This window comes from Cupressus sempervirens, chromosome 4 (genome assembly GCF_028749045.1).
Source record: "Cupressus sempervirens isolate cs-2001-9-10 chromosome 4, ASM2874904v1, whole genome shotgun sequence".
In the NCBI taxonomy this organism is placed as follows: domain Eukaryota; kingdom Viridiplantae; phylum Streptophyta; class Pinopsida; order Cupressales; family Cupressaceae; genus Cupressus; species Cupressus sempervirens.
The window spans coordinates 332,420,781-332,440,309 of record NC_143121.1 but is presented as its reverse complement, the minus strand read 5'-3'; the positions used below and the strand labels follow the sequence as shown (position 1 = coordinate 332,440,309).

General features: G+C 31.5%; 1 pseudogene across 1 annotated transcript; it reads left to right on the top strand.

Annotated features, from left to right (window-relative positions):
• Nucleotides 1-779: 779 nt before the first annotated feature.
• LOC149561382 (uncharacterized) lies at nt 780-4,026 on the top strand (annotated as a pseudogene). Its single transcript, XR_016363429.1, has 2 exons — nt 780-3,417; nt 3,537-4,026. The product of XR_016363429.1 is annotated as an uncharacterized LOC149561382 (transcript).
• Nucleotides 4,027-19,529: the final 15,503 nt, after the last annotated feature.

Genomic DNA, 19,529 nt, shown 5'->3' with positions numbered 1-19,529 from the left:
ATCAACTCTTGAAAATTTATTTTACACAATAGAAAATAAATTACAATTAAATTTCACATTAGTAAAATCTTTCAAACATAAAATCAAATCATACATTAGTTACTCGTAAACATAAACAAGAAGACATAGTTATCATCGCAACTGTAGAAAAAGCCAGGACCGCCATTAGTACGATCAAATTAGATTCCTCCGTCAAATGTGTTCGTCTCTTGTTGCCGGGTAAAGTCTACTCTGGTCAATCACGCGAAAAAAGGTGAATTACACGAAGACTGAGATGTTGGCGAAGAGAATTAAAGCAAATTGAGTGCGATAAGAATAGACTAATCATCCACTCTTGTTCTACTTGAAAGTTTGTTACAAGAAGTACACTATTACAATATATTTGATCTTCACTATACCTCAACGACAAAATGAAGATAGTAACTTCATCTGCTCTTTCTTTGAGCCTTAAATTAATTGGAAGGCACAGGAAACTTTCTCGAAAAGTAGTCTTTGAAAAAAAAGTCATCTATAACTATTTGCTACTATATAATACTTCCAATCTAAGAAACCATGTTCCCATACCTTGCAAGTCCAAAACTTACCCACTGGCCAGGGCGAAATTAAAGCCTTGGCAAACTTTGCGCTGGCCAACTTCCAATTACATTACGAGCGAAATTTTTGCTTTGAGCGAAGTTTTCGCTCTTGTCAAAGGTGAGGTTAAGTTGCAAGCGGTACCCACGCGCTCAGCATTATTTATATGAGAACTTCATCTGACCATTTTATAAGTGAAGCCAACTATCATACCAACCATTTTCATTTCAGCTAAGAATGAAGATGATGATAATGCTGCTCCCTCTGCTACTCGTTTTCTCCCTCTCTGCGCTGCCTTCTCGCATGGCAAAGCCGTCTAATTATTCTGACCAACAATCTCTCCTGGCTCTCAAATCTGCCATATCTTTCGATCCATACAATTCCCTCCTCGACTGGTGTCCCACACACACCCTCTGCAACTGGACTGGCATCACCTGCTCTTCTCGCAGACAGCGCGTGGTTTCCCTCAATCTCACTGGTATGGAATTAGCTGGCCCAATCTCTCCCTTTCTGGGAAACCTTTCATTCCTCAGAGTACTTGATCTTAGAAATAATAGCCTCCATGGCAACATTCCTCATCAGCTTGGGAGGCTGTTTCGGCTGAGAAGGCTTCGGTTGTCTCGTAACAATTTAAGTGGAAGCATTCCCTCTGAGCTTAGTCTTCTTTCAAATTTAGAGTACATGGTATTAGGAGTAAACAGATTGACAGGTACCATTCCCGCTTTCCTAGGAAACATGTCCTTTCTAACTGTCCTGGCCTTTGCTGATAATAGACTCCAAGGTAGCATTCCTGCTGAATTGGGTAAGCTTACTCAGCTAATCCGGCTTAATCTTGCCATGAACAACTTGACAGCATCGATCCCCGTCGCCCTTTCAAATTGTACTCGTCTCCAAACTCTGGGGTTAATTGGGAACCAATTGAAAGGCCCAATTCCATGGGAGTTTGGAATGCTGTCCGAGTTGCAACTAGTGTTTATGACAGAAAACCAACATAGTGGAGAAATACCCAGCTCAGTGGATGATTGGACTCAGCTGCAAATACTTTCCTTGGCAATGAACCAGCTGAGTGGCACAGTTCCCCTTGAAGTTGGGAAAATGCAGCTGCTGAGAGACTTAGGATTGGGGGGAAATCAGTTAGTAAGTGGAAGCAGTGGCTTGTCTGTTATAACAGTATTAACTAATTGCTCCAGCTTGGAATCTCTTAATTTGGAATATAATAATTTCACTGCCATCCTGCCCACTTCAGTAGGTCGCCTATCCAATTCACTCTCTACTTTTACATTGGGTAATAATGAAATTAGGGGAAGCATACCAGATGAGATGGGCAACCTCGCAAACTTGGCAACAATGTCATTAGAAGAAAATCAATTAAATGGAACCATTCTATTTGCACTTAGTAGACTTCCAAACTTGGAAAGATTGTATCTACGCCGAAACAATTTAGTGGGAAGAATTCCAAAAAGTTTTGGCCACTCAAAGAGTCTTGGACTGCTGGATCTCAGTAAGAACATGCTTTCAGGGAATATTCCAGACAGTCTTGGCAACCTTCCACAGTTGATAGATGTCTATCCTGATCACAATCAGCTATTAGGCAAGATACCTGCTAGTTTAGGGAGATGTCAGACTTTGGAAACACTGGACTTCGCACACAACAAATTAGTAGGTAATATACCTTCTGTAGTTGCAGGTCTTCAGAATCTCCAGTTTTATTTCAATGTTTCCAACAATTTTTTTTGCAAGGTTCCATCGTGGAAATGAGCAAAATGGTTATGGTTTTAGCTATAGATGTTTCCCAAAACAATTTCTCTGGTGGCATTCCGAGCGTGCTGGCTAGTTGCAAGGGATTAGAATTTATAAATCTTTCTTCAAATGCGTTTGAGGGGCCAATCCCTTCATCACTATCAAGTTTGCAAAATCTGAAGTACATGGATCTTTCTTGCAATAATTTGTCAGGTGTGATACCATTGGCCTTCAAAAATATGAAAATGCTCCAACATCTCAATCTATCTTTAAATAGGTTGATTGGAGAGGTCCCAAAAGGAGGTGTGTTTGCAACACTTGATGCCTCTGAAATCATGGGAAATCTTGGCCTCTGTGGTGGATGGATAAACTTACCACCATGCTCTATTTCAAGTCAGAAACAAGCATTGGTCTCCAAAAAGGTGATTATTCCCATTCTAGTAGGCATTTCAGTTTTGATGATGTCTTGTCTAATAGTTGCATTTTCATTTAAATTATGCAAAGGTTCCAATATCCCTGCTCTTAATGTATGGCCTCCACAAATTTCATATAAAGAACTTGTAGAGGCAACTAGTGGGTTCAATAATGAAAACCTTATAGGAACTGGCAGTTTTGGGTCTGTTTATAAAGGGGTTCTAAAGAATGATAGACATATTGTAGTTAAAGTACTCAACTTGCAAGATGAACATGCTGATGAAAGTTTTACCAAAGAATGCAATGCATTAAAGAGAGTTTGACACCGAAATGTAATTAAAATCATTTCTACAGGCTCCAACCTTGATTTTAAGGCCTTAATTCTACCATTCATGTCAAATAGAAGTTTAGAGAGATGGTTGTATCCTCTTCAAGGCTGTAGATGCAGATTAAATATGAATGGTCAAATTCAGAGAGCATTGAAAATAGCTGAAGGAATGGCATACCTTCACCACTATTGCTTTGTTCAAGTAATCCATTGTGACCTCAAGCCTAGCAATGTCCTATTAGGAGATGATATGACCTCATGTATATCAGATTTTGGCATTTCCAATCTTATTTTTGGAAATCATGTGGATGCTTTGTCCTCTACAAATGCACCTAAAGGATTAGTTGGTTACATTGCACCAGGTACACATTTCTCACTATTTCTCCATGTATTTTATAAATATATATTTTTTTTATCTAATTATCCATCTAATACTTCAAAAATGAAGAAGTAAATTATTATTTGTTATTTGTTATTCTAGAGTATGGACTGGAAGGAAATCTTACTACAAAAGGAGATGTAGATAGTTATGGAATTTTGGTTTAGAATTGTTGACAAGGAATAGACCAATTGATGATATGTTCAATGAAGGAATCAATTTACAAAAATGGATAGAAATGCATTTTCCTAATAGAATTGCAGATGTGGTCGATGCTTTTCTTTTGGAAGATGCTCATGAATTAGAGACATCAATGATAATGGAATGCTTTACTCAGTTTATACAAATTGGGTTGTTTTGTTCAAGGAGTTCACCTCAAGAGCAACCTGATATGATTTAGGTGGTTGATAGGTTAAATACAATCAGTGGTTCATTTCTTGGTACCCCCCAAACATTTCAATTATCAATAGATATCTCTCCCTTCATTAATAATGAAAGCAATGCAACAAATTTGGAAAATAATGCAAGTTTTTCCACGTCTACATCCTAAGCCAAAATATTGTTTCCTTCTCTACTTCTTGGCTAGTATAAGCAATGGTGTTGTTCTAATGTATTATTGTGGATAGGTATTGTCTATCCTCAGTAGGTGAATCATGTTCAACTTTACTACATATATTGATGAGTATATTGTGATTGATTAAAAGCTTCAATGATTAAGTTTTGAGTGCAAAATATGTGTTGATATGAAAAATTTGTAACATATTAAACATTTTCATACATAATTAAATTAATTCTTCATAGAAAGAAAAATCTCATACAAGAGATATATAGTTTTTATTCTTATTGAATATAATATATCTTATACTATAATGTTTGTATCTTTGTAATTAAGAATCTTATTAAATGTTTAGTTTATATAATATTACTTTTTTAATTATCAAATTATATTATTTCTCTTCTCTTTATTTATAAACAAATATTTAAAAATAAGAAGTTAATATTGGATTGTAGAAGTGTGACTCTCATTACATTGTTTCCAAGACAAAAGTAAACAAGATTTGATAAAAAAAAATTTAAAAAACTAATTTGTTTCAACCTTTTAAATAAATTACCTTTACTAAAAAATCTTCTGAAATTTTCATCACATTGTAAGAAATTATGTAAGACAATCATTGATATTCACCATTGAAACTATTATGGAATCATGGCACATATAAATTTCATTATTGTATCATATAAAAGAACAAAGTTTGCAATACCTTTATTTGGAGTGCAATCAAGTTACACAAGTTAACTAAACAATAGTTTAAAAGATTGAGGATATGTTTTAATGTCATTCTATAGTTAGATATTTGTATCTATGCACTCTCTAGCTAGCTATAACATAGTTCTTTGTATGAATTATCAAATTCAAATACTATGCTAATTCCTTTATTCATGTATACTAAACACAGCTTCCGTCTGGTATGCTTGTAATAATTTCATTCATCTCATTTCTAGTTCCAACAATATGAATGCATGATCTATTTAAATTTCTAAATTTTCTTTAAAATTTGTAGTTGAATTTGTTTAAAATTGACAAAAGTGTTTTCAAGAAGTTCGTAATGTAGAGTTCTCAAGCCATTGATTTAGCAAAGCCACACTTCTTTGAAACATTCACACTCCATATTCATATAATAAATTAAATTTCATACTTTAATGATACAATGTCTATAACTACAATAGTTCTTTTTTATAATAAAAATGTTGAGGGAAATAATACTCTTTAATAGATGCATTCTTCTATAATTAACGAGTAACAACTTTCTCAACAACCTTTTTTGATCTATATGCTACCTAATTAAGCTTAAGTATATAATGGAAAAAGGAATTTTTTTATCTTCACAAATGTGTAAGATTTGTAGTGGAAATCTAGCTTGAAATTTGGAGATGAAAATTCAATTAGAAAGGGATAAATTTAATGATAGAAAAACTATTTTTGAAAGAAATTGTTTATGTCATTTTTGATCTATATGAGTTGTGCACCTAGTTTTATTATTTTATCTTTCTAAAACTCATACTTAGGCTGACACATATAATGGAAAATTGCATTTTCTTTATCATTAGATTTTTGTGTAAAGTAAAAAATTGCATTTTATTTATCATTACAAATGTGTAAACCTTATAGCATAAATCTTTTTAAAATATTGCAAATGAAAATCCATTTGGAGGTGCAAATTTTATAATAGAAATACAGAAATAAAATCTTGATGTAGGTGGTGGCTTTAATAATACTATGTGACATATTATTATTTTATTTCCTACATACATGTATATCTTCACTACTATCATTTCAAAAACTTTGATTGTGAAATATTGTTTTCTTCAGACTTGTGGACATTATATTAATACACTAATTTTATAATATAAATTTGTACTTTTATTATATATTTAATTTTATGGGCGATATTTTTTTTGACTTCTAAAATAGGTCTAATGTAATGTAGGGTTGTGATTGTGGTTGTTTAGTTCAATATTAAAAATGGTTAATGGTTTTGAGTAGGATTTGAGTTCTATTTGGTTTAGGGACAAGGTTTACTTAGTTTTTCTTTTTAGTTTAGTTTCTATAGTTAGGTCCAAATAGGATTTTTCTTTTAACATTAGGATTATAATTCAATTAAATTTTGGGTTATGGTTTATTTTTATCTTGTGTTAGGGTTACGATTATATATAGAATTGGATTTCTATAGGACTAGATATAGAATCAAACCTAGGTTTTAATTAAGATCTTAAATATAATTGAATGTATAGGTTAGGGCTCAATATGGTTTAGTATTCAATTGGGGTTAGGGTTATCTTTGTTGACATTACAGTCATGTTTGTTATTAGTGACACACACTTATTTAGATTATAAGTTATATCTACCAAGCATGTTGTATAGTTAACAGAGTTAACCAAGCATTTTAGTCTATAACGAGTTCTACAGTTGCTACCAAATCCAAAAGATAGTATTCAATTTGTGCTAAGCAGTTTCTACTATAATGGTGATCAGCAGTATAAACCAAGCTTCAGAAGGTTTACCATGTTTTTCACTGTAAATCGAGTTATGTAGTGCTTACCACATTCGCAGTTACAAAAATGTGAATCTAGTGTTGATCAAGGAACTTAGTGTTAACCAAATGATTCAATTTATACCAAACTCATAGTGATAGCATTTACTGAGTCATGCAATATGAATCACGTGATTCAATTTATATGTTGAGTTTCATAGTATTCACCAAGTCACTAGTGCAAACAAAGTTCAGACTACTTGGAAAGTGATTAGTATGGATTGAGCTTTTATGTCTATTGAATGCATGATGATGTTGAGCATTGAATGTGGATGCTGAGTATGAGAACCTCACAAAGCTAGTCTTTAGAACCTAAGTTCATACAGTTTGGGCCAACTTTGTGTATTTTGTGTAAACTTGTATTGTAGTTGACTTTGTAATTTGTAAATTTGGATTGGTATATATATATATAATGTATTGTATCACATTGAATGTAGTGTGTGAAAAAATTAAAATAACAAGAAGAGAAGAGAACAAGAAAGAAGTACAAGGCTACAAGCAATATAAGGAGTAGTAAATATTTATTTATCATATTAAGGTGATCATTACACTCATATGTATCTCATTTAGCAAACCAAGTTGTAAGTTAGAGATAATTCACTATTTCATCCTAATAAGTGTATCAGTTAAATGCTTTCATAAAGTAGACTTAACAGTCTTTTGTAAATCTCTTTACCGAGTACATACTTTATTGTATGTTTGTAAATCCTTTTCTAAGGTGCACCTAGTAGTCATTATAGCTCCTAATAGGGTAGATCATTAGAAGTTATCATTGTAAGCCTTAACAAGCCAATTTTATATTGCAGTACTAAAGCTTGTGGGTATCATCCCCACCTCAATTTTACTTTTTATTTGGAAGGTTTTTGGACCACCAAAATTGTGTGTCAAAATGCATGCAATTAGATCAGAATACACATGAATTTTTAATTGGTAAAGCAAGAGTTAAATTTTATTAGTTACCAATTCACCCCTCCCCTCTCAATAGCTTAGCCTATCACATATATATTTCCAACAATTCGTATTAGAGCTTTTGTGGTTCTTAGAGAAAATTTTAACAGCTTCAAAAAAGATCAAAGGCTATGGAGGTATATAGAATTGACATGGCTATTGCACAACTCAACAAAGAAAAGGAGCAACTCTCTCAATCTCTAAAAAGAAGAACAAAACAATCTTATAATCCAAATGAATGACCATCTCTTCATTGAAGAAATAATTGAAGACATCCATTCAGCAAACAATCCAAATGAATCCAATGAAGCAATCAAAGAACCTTAGAAAAGAATGGTTCACTTCAAGAGGAATTAAAAAAAATAAGAAGAGAGCAAGAAATTCAGTTAGTAAGACTATGTGAAGTTATGGAAGAGAAAAACAAGATAAAAGAAGAAATTGAAGTAAAGAATAATGAGATTCAACATTTATCCCTTTAGCAAGTAGACATCATTAATCAACTCATCAATGCAAATGAAGAAAACATGAATCTAAGATCAAAAGATGAAAGGTTGTTGAATGATTTAAATACTAAAAGGAAAACCAATGAGAGGATGATGAAATCTCAAGCAAACATAAATCAACTAAATGAAAAAACTCATTTTAGAGAAAAGGGTAAAGAAGGAATTCGATGTACTAAAGAAGGTGAATCATCTAAGCAAGGAGCTCAAAAGAATAAAAAACCTACTTGTAGCCACTATGGTAAGATTGGACATACATCAAACATATGTTGGAGCAATGTGAAAGCAAAATTCAATGGAAAATGCTACAACTGCAATCAACATGGCCATAAAGCTAATGAGTGCAAAGAAAAACCTAAATTTGAAAGAAAAGGTCACAAATGCAAGAAACATGGGCACAAATCCTCAGAATGCAAAACTAAGATACTAAACCTAGCAGAATAGTTTGTAAAAGCTATATTTGGTTGCGACTATAACACTTGGTGCAAATGTCATTACTGTGGAGAATTTGGACACATTGGAATGAATTGCATAAAACATCACATGAGGACAAGAGACACCACCAAAAGATGTTTTATTTGTACAAAACTTGGTCATCTTACTTAGAACTATATGAAGACTAGAAGAATTGAAGATGAAAAGAAGGCAAAAGTTGATAATATCATAAAGTAGATGAGGTAACAATGGATTCCAAAATCTTTTGAAAATGTAAGTTTGAGTAGTGATAATCATGTCAGTCAAGAATTGGGTGACTCAAGTATTTCCACTTGATCTCTCAAGGAAAAATGGAACTAGGATTCTAAAGAAGACATCTCACATCAATTCTAGTCAGAAAAATGAACGATCCAAATCAACATTCAAGATGTAAAGGGATCACTGAGAAAAAGATGCAAGTAATTACTGAGTAAGGTTAGGTTACTATCCTTACCAAGCAAGGTCAGGTTACAGGATCCTGTCAAGAAAGGTTGGGAGCAACTAAAGTTTTGTGTGGTTACTGAGCCACGAATGATTGGTGAGCTTATAAATGCAAGCGAAGTGGATGAAATTCTCTCATTTGAGAGAATGATTCTACCAAGCATTTAGGGCGATCAAATGGAAAAATTTGATAAAAGGATAAATTGAAGTCATTTGTCACCATGAATTTTATAGAGCTACTTGTGCAAGGCAATTTCTATGCATCCAAGCAACCTAAGAGAATCACTATTGGCTATTTTTGTGCTTTCACAAAACCCTACCAAGTGAAATGGCATCCAACATCAACAAAGCAAAGAAAGGATCTTATATGTTAGTTCGAGGCATGGAATGGAAGGCCCCAGATTTTAAGCTGAGTCCTACCATTGTGGAAACCCTAGATTTGAGTCGAGCTCAATCACAAATTCCATCAAAGGTACTATTAATCAATGATAATTGTTCATGTTTTAAGTGTTTTATTCAAGTGGAACATTGGAAATGGATGAAACCCTAGAAAAGTTGTGTGTAAATGGTGTGTTAAAACCTAAACATCAATGCTTGGAAGCAAAAGGTTTAACCCACATTTTGTATATGCTACAGGATTTCCATATTAAATGGATAAGATTCATTCTTATCTGTGTGCACAAGGGTCAATTATGGTTGGAACAACCTATTTTGATAACCAAGAAGATGAACCATAGGATCACTGATCTTCCTATGTTGGCAAAAGAAAAAATGACCAAAACCCTAAGTCGGGTTGAACTTTAAAAGAAAATCCTTGCAAAGTGGGATGGAAGGGAATGAAGATTAACTATGTTAAAGACATGGAATTGAAATTCAAGATACATGTCATTGATAACAAGATTTATAGTTTGAGTAGACTCAATAGTGTGTTGTGCAAAGCAGTAGATTTAGCATACAAAATGGTCAAGAATAACCTGTCGCTTGACCTTACCAAGTTGATATTAAACCAATTCAATAATAACATGGAAAGCATAAGAACTTAAAAGAACAATCCTTGTAAGTTGGTTCACTTTTAACTTGTGTATTTTTCTATTTACAAAAGTTCTTCCCATCTAAAGGTATAGTCATATGGAGGAAGGATGTATCTGTACTTTATCATATTAACGAATATATAGTAGAAATGGGAGAAAACTTTGTAATTATTATGGACAATTTTTTTGATGCATTCAAAGAGAAGATGAATAAAAAATTCAAGATACCAAGAAACTCATTGATGCTTACAAAGATGATGTTTGTTTCATGGTTGATAGTGCCAAAGTATACATTCAGGAAGTTAGATTGAGAATTGTATGGGTCAAACCTCTAGGTTATGAGGTAAATGTTAGTGAAACCAAGAACATTATTGAGGCGCTGATTAATGAGCCTTTTGAGCCTAAAGTTTCTTACTTTGGCACATATGATGAAGCAAAGACTAGAATTGAATTGGAAATCAAAATCCCTCAAGTAGTCAGCATAGGGAAGAAGAGAATTTTGAAACTTAAAACTGGTTCCACTCTTCTATTGACTAAAGGAAAAGGAGAAGACATAGAGGAAGCTTAAGTAGAAGGTGAAGAGAAATCAGGGGAAGAAGAGAAATTAAAGAAGAAAGAAAAGGTAATTATTAGCAAGCCTACAAAATTGCCTACTGATGTATTCACTAGGAGAACATCAAGAAATAAACTTGACAAAGAAGAATGAGATGTAAAGTTTAGAAGACCTCCACCCACCTTCTAGGAAAGGCTGAAAGAAATAGTCTTAGGAGCCGGCATAACAAATTTCAAAGCACTAAAATATGAGACTAGGACTATAGAAGAACAAAAGAAAATAGAAGACATGATAATGTCTAAAATGGGTAAATGGAAATACTCCCCAAATCAGCTTGTTCAGCAGATTCCTAATGCACTAATGCAGAAGGTTATGCCAAGATGGGAAAATGCCATGAAAAATGCAAGAGACATATATGAGTAGACCCTCAGGCAACTTATGTTGAGCTTAAGTGATAAGGAAGTGGATGAAGCTCTGAAGAAGAATGAAGAAAAACTTACCTTGAGATTCAACACTTGTCTTATACTGATGAATGACATTGAACATGTAGTGAGGAATGCTACAAATAGATGGAAGAACATTTATCTTCTTCACAAACCAAGTGATTTTGTAGTGCATGTCAGTGACAAGGACAATGATAAGGAAGAGGAATAGGGACAGCAAGCTACAGAGTTAGAAATTTAGAACATTGAGGAGATTGACCTAGAGAAGATTTTTGTATTAGTCATAGCCTCACTTCTTGATTCTCTAAGCCAAATATTAAAAACATCAAGTCTAGAGAAAGCTATTGTAGGATTGATTGTGTCAAACATTGTAAGCATAAGCACTCAATCAAGTTTTGCACCTGTCCAACTCAGTACTTCATTGACAAAAGTGACAAGCACTTCATCTACTGAGCAGATAGTACCTCCCTCTACATCAATTTTGGTTACATCAGGTATTTCAGCAATGAGTATAGTATCTACTTTTTCAGTGAGTCCTACCATTTTTATAATTGTTTCAGTTCCTAGCATGAAAACAATAAATGTGAAGATAGTTGAGACCAAGTCTCAAGAAAGTACAAAATTTTTGAGTAAAGCAAAAGAGAAGGAAGAAGAAATAGATCTTGATGAATTGTTATTCCTAATTGGGACATCTCAAATCTCAACCCTAATCAAATGCAAACATTTGGAGAAATTCTTTAGAAGAAAGCTAAGCAATAGAGGCTTAGAGAAGAGAGAAATAAGGAATTCCAAATAATTGAAGATTCTAAGAACATTTTAATTGAGGCACTAAATACAGATGTTGACACTTCTCAACCAATTTTGATTTAGTTAGCAGAGGTAGTTCACAAATTTAACAAAGATGTGAATGGACAAGACAAATTGTTGTAGAGAGTAGAGAAGAAGTTTGAGAATAAGTTTTTGGAACTTATTGTTCGAAAGATTGATATTCATCAAATACAACTATCTACTATTTTAGGCTCATTGGAGATGTCCTACAACAATGTAGCTACACTATTCAATAAACTCTATAATACATCAAGTTTTACTAAGGAAATAAGAGACAAATTGTCAAAAATTGATAAAGATTTGCAAGCAATTGCACTCAACTGCAACTTGACTCAAGTTATAGCTTTGCTCACTATTCAAAGATCAAATTCCTAACTAATATGTAGGAAGAATTGCTAAGAGAAGAAGCTAGAATAAGAGCTATATTGGTAGACATTCAGGGCATGGTTCTTCCAAACATGGATGCATTGCAAAAACACATTGCACATTCTAAGAGATTCATCCATGATAATAACTTCTCAATTGCAGATCACATGATAGAACTATCAGCAGAAGTGTAGATTGAATTGCACACATGCAAGATATTGCGAGAGAATTGGGAGAAGACAATGACACTAATCCTAAAGGTACATTCAAATTTTTTGTCACATTTTGGCATTACTAAAATAGCATACATCTTTGGCATCAATGTCAAAAAGGGGGAGAAGATGTACATTAGAAAGGAAGTATACATAAATAAAAGGGAGAAAATGTATATATCAGATATGAAAAATTTAAAGTATATTGTATATATGTATGGGGGAGTATTATATGTACAAATATTCAAAAATACATCTTCTACAAAAACAATTTTAGAAAATCTCAAAAACAAAGTACTCTACCAAGTTGGAGACACAAGGTGATGGATAAGCAGTGTTCTTGAATTCAGTTTTGACTAATAAGTGTTTTTGTCACTAATGCCAAATGTGGATATTTTTGACATTATAGTTATGTTTTTTATTAGTGACACACACTTATTTAGATTGTAAGTATCTACCAAGCATATTGTACAATTAACAAAGTTAACCAAGCATTTCAGTCTCTATCAAGTTCTATAGTTGCTACTGAATCCAAAAGATAGTATTTAGTTTGCACCGAGCAGTTTCTACCATATGGTGACCAGCAACGTAAATTGAGCTTCATAACGTTTATCAAGTTTCTCAATGCAAATTGAGTTATGTAGTGCTTACCGAGTTCACAGTTACAATAATGGGAATCCATTGTTGACCGAGCCACTCAGTATTAACCAAGTGATTTAGTTTATACTAAACTCATAGTGATAGCATTTATCAAGCCATGCAGTATGAATCAAGTGATTCAGTTTATATGGTGAGTTTTATAGTATTCATTGAGTCACGAGTCCAGATTGAGTTTAGACTACTTGAAAAGTGGTCATTATGGACCAAGCTTCTACATCTACCAGATGCATGATGATGCTGAGCATTGACTATGGATGTCGAGTATTAGAACCTCAACAAGCTAGTCTTCAGAACCTATATTCTTGGAGTTTGGGTTGACTTTGTGTATTTTGTGTAAATTGTATTGTAGCTGATTTTGTAATCTGTAAATTTGAATTGGTATATATATAATGTATTGTATCACATCGAATGTAGTGTATGAAAAAGTAAAATAACAAGCAGAGAAGAGAAAAAGAGTGAAGTACAAGGCTACAAGTAGTATAAGGAGCAAGAAAGATTTATCTATCATAGTAAGGTGATCATTACACTCATAGGTATCTCATTTAGCAAACCAAGTTGTAGACTAGAGATAATTCACTATTCATCCTAACATGTGGATTAGTTAAATCCTTTCACAAGGAAGACTTAACAGTCTTTTGTAAATCTCTTTACTGAGTACATACTTTATTTTATGTTTGTAAATCCTTTTGAAAGGTGGACCTAGCAGTCCTTATAGCTCCTAATAGGGCATATCATCAGAAGTGATCATTGTAAGCCTTAATAGGCTAGCTTTATACTACAATACTAAAGCTTGTGGTTATCATCCCCACCTCATTTTTTATTTCTATTTGAAAGTTTTCTGGGTCACCAAAATTGTGTGTCAAAATGTTTTGAATGCTTAATGTTTTCAGTTTCTCATGCATGCAATTAGATCAGAATACACATGAAGGTTTAATTGGTAAATAAAGAGTAAACTTTTCTTAGTTATTGAATCACCCCTCCCCTCTTAGTAACTTAGCCTGTCATATATATATATATATCCAACAATTTCTCAATTTGGTTTTATATTCTCATTCAATTTAGTTTAGTGGACAACTTATTGTTGAATTAGGTTTTAGAATATGATTTAAATATATTTCAAGGTGACAATAAATTCAGTTTATGATTATAATTCAATTTCATTTAGTGTAACTTTGATTTTATTTAGCTTTATAATTAGGGTCCAAATTACTTTATTGTTAAGGATAAAGTTTTTTTTGATTTAGAGCTATAGGGTTCATTCTTGTTAATTTTTTTATTAGGCTTAAGATTATCATGACTCAATTTGGGTCAACATTTAGTCACTAATTGGGTTCACTTTCTGCTAGGGTTTTCTCAATGTTATAATTCCATTGATGATTTTATTTAGTGTGAAAATTATGTAATCTATATAATTAATGTTTAATTTTACTAACATTTTTACTTCTATTTGGTATACAACTACATTTCATCTAATATATTGTGACATTTGATAGTTAGGTTCAGATCTCTAATTAGATGCAAGTGTAAATATGGTTTACCATTAGCATTTAGCTTCAAATAGAATTTAGTTTTCTTTTGGTTAATTAATTAGTTATAAGGTTATTGTATAATTTTTGTCAACCATTGCATTTAGGATCTTTTTCTTTTCTTTTTAGGATTACCCATTAATAGGTTTTGATCTTGTTTTTGATAAATATTCAATTGTGTAAGTCCTCGATAATAATTGATCTAATTCATTATCAAGATTAATGTTCATTATAGATATGTTGGCTATTGAGGTCATTCTTTTGGTTTTGTGACGTTAATCATGATTTAAAATGAATAAGGGTTTATTTTGGTTGCATGTTGAATCTATAATTCGATATGTTTGTATAATTAGTTTGGCTAAAGGTTAGAATTCAATTTAGTTTAATATCCATATTCCAATAATATATTCAATTAGTTCTTAAAATCAGGATTAATTTTTAATTTATTTAATGGATATTATTCCATGTTCTAGTTACCTCATATCTCTCCTTATCACACTTTTGTTTGTACCTCATCTTTTTCTCTCCCCTTCTAACCATGTCTTCCTCTTGATTAAAAAATATCTTCAATTAGTGTTTAGTTTATGTTTTGGTTATTTTATGAAATCACTTCATTTTTATTCAAAAATTAAAGCTTGATATCTCTCACCTTTCTTTATACATATTATATAATATATAATATCTATATAGCTATTAGTAGTTAGAGGGAAAAGTCCTAGAAATAAAAATAGAATTTGGCTTAGTATAAATGTCTATATTACATTTAGAATTTGAATTTTCTAGGATTAATATAGAACCACACATAGAGTTTTATATTAAATTACTAATTTCATCTCTATGTTAGGTAGATGTGGCTTTAATAATACTATGTGGCATATTATTATTTTATTTCCTACATGCATGTAGATCTTCAATAGTGTTATTTCAAAACTTTGATTGTGAAATATTATTTGCTTTAGACTTGTGCACATCTACACACATGAATTTGATTGATTGAAAAGCATACTTCTTTTTAAACTTCTATATAAGCATTTTATGTAGTTTCCTTTCAAAAGAAAAAATAAATATTGCATTGGAAATTTCTTCTCTAACGATATAAATTTTTAAAATTTATTATTGATTTAAAAAAAATAAAAAAATGTGATTATGAAATCTCTTATTCAAAAAAGAAATATTTCTTATTTATTAGTATAAGTTATTTAATAATTATTCACTTTTTTAAAGCATTAAACTAAGAATGGTATATAGAGAAACAATGATAGGGAAAAAAATGACTATAATCCTCAAACACAAGACAAAGAAAACAACTCAGCCTAAAAATATGACTTGTTTTTCATAAAACATTTTTTAATTTTACCTATTACTTGACACATAACTTAAAAAATATATTGTTCAAAACTGATTAACTATAATTCTCTATTGTTAACTTAAAAAATCTAAATTGGTTACTACGCTTACAATTATAAATTAATGGAATCATTCCCCTCATTAGAAATCATTCTCTTCACCTCCCCAAAAGGTTCTTGTTTATACATTACAAATTACAAAGCTAAAATTTATAATAGGATAAATCATTTTTTTACATCGTTGGATATCCTTTTTCTTAATATAGTTCACATTTAAATATCAAAACATATATTATTGTAATATTTGAAACACAATTTTAGGCCTTTCAATTTCATCTTTCTCATAGAACATGTATATGTTCATTACCAATATGAATTCAAACTAATTTTTTTTCCTAGTATTTATTGACTAATCTACTAGCACATAAGGAGCAATTTTATCTTGAAACCCAAATTTTTAGTGATAAAGCTAGAATTAATTGGACTATTATGAAAAACATTAAAGTTTAATTGTGCTTTCATCCAATTCTTACTCTCTAGAGAGTAGAACTTTTTTTATCTAGGTAATGAATACTTGGATGAAAATACTAGAAATATAATTTTTTAATCCTTTTTTTGGTCTATAAATCATTATAATGCATCATGTCCAACACTAAATCTATGCTTACTCTTTGTTTGAACAAGTTTGTTATTTTAGATATTTTTAGTCCTATATTTTTCTAGAACTAACCCTTATATAATGCTTACTCTTGCTCTTTTGCTCACTCTCTTAACTTGTAAGGTAAGAAAATATATTGGAGTTGTGAAGGGTATTATGGGTTTTTAATGATGTCTCTTAGTCTCAGATTTTGATGATTTTCATCATCAACAATATTATTGTGAAGTTTGTATTAGTATATTTTGATGATATTTAAATTTATATAAAGATATATGTAAGGAATATTAACATAATATTTGATATAGTGCAACATGTTCTTTATGGTAACAAAGTACGTTCTAAGAAATCCAAGAGCACTCTTAGTCTAGAGTGGGTCAATTACATGGAAGACACAGTTTCAAGTATATAAATTACTTAATGCTTATTCATTTAAGGGATTGTTATCCATCAATTGTTTTTTGTGACCTTCTTTCCCATAGTAACATCAAATGATTAAAACAATTTTTAAAGGAAGCAAATTGTAGATACCAAACTCAATTGGGAGAAGATGAGATTGAACAAAGTTTATTTTGTAACTGCATTTTATGTACTCGTTAGAGAATAGAAGTTGAACCATTTAAAAAGTTGTGTCAAAATCCTCTAAGTGACTTATTTTTGTATGGTTAGTTATCCTTGTTGAGGTTGTACTTACTTGCCTCTATAACTATATAATCTTCCCATAATAAGTTATGCTAAAATGTTTGAGAAGTTATCTTAATTCATTGTAATGATTTGATTATATGTACTATTCTCAATTTGTTAACACATGGTTTCCATGATTTCCCCCCCCCTTAATTTCCACTTGATTTAGTAGAAACTATTGACAGCTTCTAAAAAAAATTGGTGTGTTGTAAGAAACACATTACATTCAAAGTAGCATATAAAACTACATTTATATCATATTGGAAGATATTCATTTCTTAATGAACAAATTAAAGAGAAAGTATAGTATCTAGACATGGTAATGCTATCATAACTCTATGTTCTTAATTATTATCTCCATCTCTATAGAATGTGTTTATAATTGGAGTTGTTTTTATTTCTTCTATATTACCTAGCTCATTCAACAAACATGACATTAAAATATTTTAGACAAGCTACCCTTGACTTAAGTTGATAATTCATTTTATTCATGAGATATTTATAATTATGTTCTATGAATTCATTTTAAATCACACTCATTTTACCTTTAAAAAAAAACCATAGTCCTATTATATTGTCAAACTGAATTTACTATTTTACTTAATTTATAACATTATTTTTTTCAGAAACTATAAACTTTTTAAACTTTAATAATTGAATCTCATCTTTATGGAAAATTGATTTCCTAAAGGTCCATTTGGTTGTGGGAATAGAAATAAAGGAATTGGAATTGTTATTCTAGAATAGTTATTCTAGAATAGAAAATGGGGATACATATTCCTATTCTTGTTTGGTTCAATCAAAATTTGATGGGGAATTTGCAAACCCAAAAATTTATGTTTTCTAAATTAAATAAGACTAGAATAGGAATATGTATTCCAATTCCACCTATTTAAGTAAAATTACAAGTGCTCATTTTTGGGCCAAAATTGGAATACGTATTCCTCTTTGCAATTCCAATTTGCTACACCAAAATGAAGATTTCAAAATTTTAAGAATTTGCATATGCCTATTCCACTCATATTCCCTCTACAAAATCGGCCCTAGGAGTCTTCTTATCTTTTTTTTACTGACCATTTGGAATAGAAAAAAGAGGATTCCCTTTGGTGAATTTGGTTCCAACTAAACAAAATACTTTAAGAGAATTATTTATTTCAAAAATTATCATTCTTTGGTAGATTTTAACCTAGACATTTCATTAGCTCAATATATTCTTTAACTGTTACTTTAATCTAATTGTAAACATTTTTTCAATTTTTTTGTCTTAAGTTGGGACTTACATGCTAAAATATATGGTTTACCATCATTTCATCTTTTTTTCTTGGCAAAAAAGGGTGGAGCCATTATGTTTTATTCATAAATAAGTATTAATAACACTAAACTACTTCAGAAATCTCTTGAGGGAAAGAAGTAGGAAGAAAACCTTCATTCCTCACCCTGGCAGAGTTATATGTATATGTATATGAAACCAGCCACCAAAATGTACAATACATAACATAATCCCCAAAAACTATGCAGACAAAAGACAAAAGACTAATGAGTAAAATAATTTCCCACAACCCCCTACTAGACGTCATTGCCACTAGGTTGGAAAAGGTAAGCTAAAGCACTACAAGATGAAGCACTATGAGATGAAGGCCTAGTAGGTTGGCGAAGATGAGCCGAAGCACAACAAGATGAAGACCTAGTGAAATCTAAGAATAATTACCAATGATTGAAAAAAACTCTAGTAATTTCAAACATAGAAATTTAACAAAAAGTGGAGATCTTGTGAGAATGATATATGAGCCACCATCTTGCAAGTTATTAACATGAAAGGATTAATGAGATTTGAGTAGCTAAGCCCCTTTCTGAATTTACTATTGACACTACTCCCATAGAAAATAACACCACATTTAGTACTCAATACCTATTAGAAACTATACATTAAAGATTGCATTCTTCCATTAAAAATTCTAGCACCAAGTCCCTTAGGAGCATACTGTAGCTATTGTCAAAATTAATTTCATCCATTTCCACTCCCCTATTTGAAAGCCACTCTAGGAGTATAGTGTAGCTATTGTCAAAATTAATTTCATCCTTCTTGCCTTTGTACTTGTTGTACTTCTTTTCATATTTGTCTTCTTTGTTTGGGCATCTTGCAAAAATGTGTCCAACTTCTTCACAAGAGAAATAGATTAAAGGGATTTTACCTTTGTACTTTCCTTTTCCTTTGGGATACCTTCTTGCAAGAAATGCTTCAATGGCTTCAAGGTCACTTTCAGAACTATCTTCCTCTTAAATTTCAGATTTTTTTCTTTTAGATCTTTTAGCTTTCTTCTTGAGTGATACCTTGGCTT